A 4,963-nucleotide genomic window follows, 5' to 3' on the forward strand; every position below is an offset into this window, starting at 1 on the left:
GAATTCCTGTTGCCTGTCCAATGACTCACCTATTGGGGCTTGCCAGAGACTCCACATGACATCTTTATCTATTAGAGATACTTTCCAATCCGTGTCGTCTGCTGATCATACAGCCCAAGTGCCAAAGCTATAAAGTATATAGATCCAATAATTTGTATATATTAACACACCTGTGTAAGCCCCATCCAGATCGAGATGTAGAACATCTTCATCACAAGAGAAAAACTCTTTTTTTTTCTTCCCTCACCCCACCACCTGCCCCAAATCACTTCCTTACTCTGTGGAAGGAATTCTGACCTCTATCATAATAGGTTAGCTTTGCTTGTTTCTGAACCTCATTGGAATAATTATTCAGTATGTATGCATGTTTTCATGTCTGTTTCATACATGTTTTCTTCTTTGGTTCAATATAAGGTCCTTGAGATTTATTCATACTTTTGTATCTATGTTGTATACATCATTTTCTGATACTGCATAATATTCAATATGAACATTTCACAATTTATTCTACTTTTGTGGAAGTTTGTGTTATTTCTAGTTTTTGGCTATTGTAACTAAAACTTCTTTGAATGTTCTTATACATGTGTTCAGTGTGTATATATAAAAGATAGAATTGCCCAATCCTTGGACAGGCACATGTTGAATTTTAGTAGATATTGCCAAACAGTTTTCCAATGTGGTCTTATAATTTTAGTTTCCCACCACCACTTGATATTAATTTTATGTTACCCATTGTGGTATTTGTGATTTTATTGATGATTAGCTGTACTGAACACATTATCATATGCTAATTGATCTTTTGAATAATCTTTTGTATGAAGTACCTGTTCAAATCTTTTGCCCAGTTTCAACTGAGTTGTTTTTCTCCTGTCATTGATTTGTAGACATTCTTTCCAGAGTCTGGATCCAGGTGTTTTGTTGAACATGTGTACTAAGTCTGTCTTCTTCCAGATGTGGTTTGCCTCTTCACCCTCTTACTGATTCTTTTGATAAACAGAAATGATTCGTTTTAATGGCATTCAGCTGAATTTCTTCTTTTATGATTAGTGCTTTTAGCTTCCAACTTAAGAAAACAACTCATCCAAAGGTCATACTCCAATTTCTCTCCTCAAAGAGTTATTACTTACTTTCATGTTTAGATCTAAGATGTGCCTCAAATTATCTTTGTGTGTGGTACGAAATATGGGTTGAGGTTCTTTTATTTATTTTTTATAAAGAGGTCGACTGCATTTACCCATTGAGTTACACTGGCAACATTGTCAAAAATACTGATGAAATACGTATGGATCTATTATTGTAGTCTCTATTCTCTTTTCTATCGATTTATCCTTAAACTAATATCATCAATACAACATTATATACTAAGTCTTGCAGTCAAAAATGTAAAGCTTCCAATTTTGTTCTTTCCAAAATTATTTTGATATCTAAGGGTCTTTAAATTTTTATGCAAATCTTTGTGTAAGAATTACGTTTTTAATACTTGTTTTCAACTTAAAAATTTTTCATTTTTAGTTAAACTTTTATTTTTATATAATTGTATGTTCATGTGCAGGTGTAAAAAATAATACAAGGGTTATTATATTACCATTATTAAAATACCATACACTCTTTACTGTTTCCCCACATTGGTAACGTCTTTCAAAACTATGATACAACATCACAATCAGCATGTTGACATTGGTTCAGTTGAGGTGAAAACATTTTCATCACCATAGAATCTCTCCCTGTTGCCTTTTTCTAGGCATGTCCTTCCCACCCTCATTGTAACCACAAAAATATTCTCCATTTCTGTAATTTTGATATTTCAAAATTGTTACATAAATGGAATCATACAGTATATAATCTTATGTGATTAACTTTCTTTTTTTTTCACTCAGCGTATAGGGAGGTTCATCCAGGCTGTTGCAGAAATCAGTAATTGCTCTTTTTTATTGCTGAGCTGTATTTTTTTTTTTTTAAAGAAAGGCAGACTGTCACATGCAGTGCCTCCTTTGGATGTGTCTGGAGTCTTGGAAGCTTGACTAGCCTACATTCTCCTACAAATGGACTATGAGTGCTTGCTTGGAGGTTCTAGAGCAAAGCACAGCTACCTGTATACCCTTAGCCGAAACGGTCCTTCTCTATCAGGGAAGGTTGTCCTCTTCCTGAGGAACAGAAATGCACATGGAGCAGTGAGGGAGGAAGGGGACACCCGCTTAGCCAGCCCGATCAGCCCAAATCGACCCTGGCGATCAATGAGATCGCCCTCACATCTGAGCTGTACTCTATGGTGTGGATGTGGCATCTTTTAACCATTTACCTACTGATGGACGTCTGGATTGTTTCAGTTTTGAGCTATTCTGCCCCAAAATACATAAACATTTGTGTACAGCCTTTGTTTTTGTTTTGGTGTGTGTGTGTATAAGTCCTTTTCCTGAGATTTATGTCTTGGCAGTTTAAAAATTATGAATTAACTTTCCTTAGTAGTTGTAGGATTATGCGAATTATCTCTTCTTATTCGGTGAGCTATAGTAGTGTGTGTTTTTCGGGGAAGTGGACCATTTAATCAAGTTACTTGTAATTTCCTTTATCATCCTTTGGTGTCGGCAGCGATATCCCCCATTTCATTCTGGTATTTTTAAGTCATGTGTTTTCAAGTACTATTAGAGGTTTCTAAATTTTATTCACCTTTCAAAAAAACCAACTCTTTGTTTTATTGATTTACCTATTGATTTTTTTTAAGTTCAATGTTTTCTGTTCTTATATTCATTAACTGCCATCCCCTGCTTGCTTTGATTTTATTTTGCTCTTTTTTTTTCTAGGCTCTTGAGGTAGGGACATCTATTATTAATTTGAGACTTTCCTTATTTACGTATTTATTCATTTATTAATTTTAATTCCAATATAGTTAACATAGTGTTATATTACTTTCAGGTGTACAATATAGGGATTCAACAATTCCGTACACATCCAGTTCTCATCATAAGTGCCCTCCTTAATCCCCATCACCTACTTCCCCTATCCCTTCACCCACCTCTCCTCTGATAACCATCATTTTGTTCTCTATAATTAAGAGTCTGTCGGGGTGCCTGGGTGGCTCAGTTGGTTGAGCGTCCAACTTCAGCTCAGGTCATGATCTCACTGTCTGTGAGTTTGAGCCCCGTGTCGGGATCTGTGATGACAGCTCAGAGCCTGGAGCCTGCTTCGGATTCTGTGTCTCCCTCTCTCTCTGCCCCTCCCCTGCTCATGCTCTGTCTCTCTCTCTGTCAAAAATAAACATTAAAAAGAGTCTGTCTCTTCTTTCCTTTGTGAATTTGTTCCTTAAATTCCACACATGACTAAAATATGATATTTGTCTTTCTCTGACTTATTTTGCTTAGTCTTATACTGTCTGGCTCCAACCACGTCATTACAAATGGCAAGATTCCATTCTTTTTTATGGTTGAATAATATTCCATTGTATATATGTATATATGTATGTATATACATATATGTAGGTACATATGCATATACACATGTATATACATATATACATATACATATGCACATATGCATATGTACCTACATATATACATATACATATGTATATGTACATATGTATATATGTATATATGTAGGTACATATGCATATGTACATATGTATATGCATATACACATTCATCATCTAATGGACACTTGGGTTGCTTCCATAATTTGGCTATTATAGTGCTTCAATGAACATAAGCATTGATTTAGTGTTTTTGTATTTTTTGCAGTTGCTGGATTGTAGAGTAGTTCTATTTTTAACATTTTGAGGAAACTCCATATTGTTTCCACAGTGGGGGCACCCACTGTGGGAATCCAGCTTGCATTCCCACCAAGAGTGCAAGAGGGTTGCTTCCTTTTTCTCGATAATCTCACCAGCACTTGTTTCTTGTGTTTCCGATTTTAGCCACTCTGACAGATGTGCAGTGATATCTCATTGCAGTTGTGAGACTCTTCCTCTTTTCTAATTGTATTTATTGTAATATACACATTGATTGAACATTTCCCTCTCAGCGCTGAGGTGTTGTATTTTCATTCTCATTCAGTTCCATGTAGTTATTTCTCTTGAGCTGACTTTGACTTATAGATTCAAAAGTAATTTAAAATTTTTTAAATGTTGGGAGAGTTCCCTATTTTCTTATGTTGATTTCTAGTTTGATTCCATTGTGGTTGGAGGACCCACTCTGTGTGATTATTTCTTTTAAATTTATGGAGATATTTTTTATGGCTTAGACTCAGTCTATCTTGGTTTATGTTTTTTCAGTCTTTGAAAACACTGTATTCTGCTGTTGTTGGAAGGAAGGTTTTATAAATACTGATTAGACTCTTCAGGTTGATGGTGTTCTTGAGTTCTTCCATATTCTTGCTGATTTTCTAGTTGTTCTATCAGTTGTTGAATAAGGGGCACAGAAGTCTCTAACCATTTGCGGACTGTTCTAGATCATCTTCTCAGTTCTGCCAGTTTCTGCATCACATATTTTGAAGCTCTGTTGTTTGGTGAATACACATTTAGGATTGCTTTGTCTTCTTGGTGGATTAAACCTCCTGTCATCATATCCCTTTCTAACACTTTGCTTTCTCTGGTATTAATACAGCCATTCTTGCTTTCCATTCATTAGTGCTTGCATAGGATATACCTTTTTGTGTCCTTTTATGTCAGTCTACCCATATTGTTGTCTCTGAAGTGAGTTACTTGCAGACAGCAAGCAAGAAATAGAAGAGTCATGTTTTAATATACTTTGACATTCTCTATCTTTATTATTTATTTTAAAGTTTCTTTATTTTGAGAGACAGAGTGTGTGTGAGCAAATAAGGGGCAGAGAGAAAGAGAGAGGGAGAGAATCCCAAGCAGGCTCTGCACTGTGACCACAGAGCCCAACACAGGGCTCGATCCCAGGAACTTCAAGATCATGACCTGAGCCAAAATCAAGAGCCTGACGCTTAACTAAGCCACCCAGGT

The sequence above is a fragment of the Puma concolor genome, chromosome A2, assembly GCF_028749965.1.
Source record: "Puma concolor isolate L17-30 chromosome A2, mPumCon1.1.hap2, whole genome shotgun sequence".
NCBI classification, from domain to species: Eukaryota; Metazoa; Chordata; class Mammalia; order Carnivora; family Felidae; genus Puma; species Puma concolor.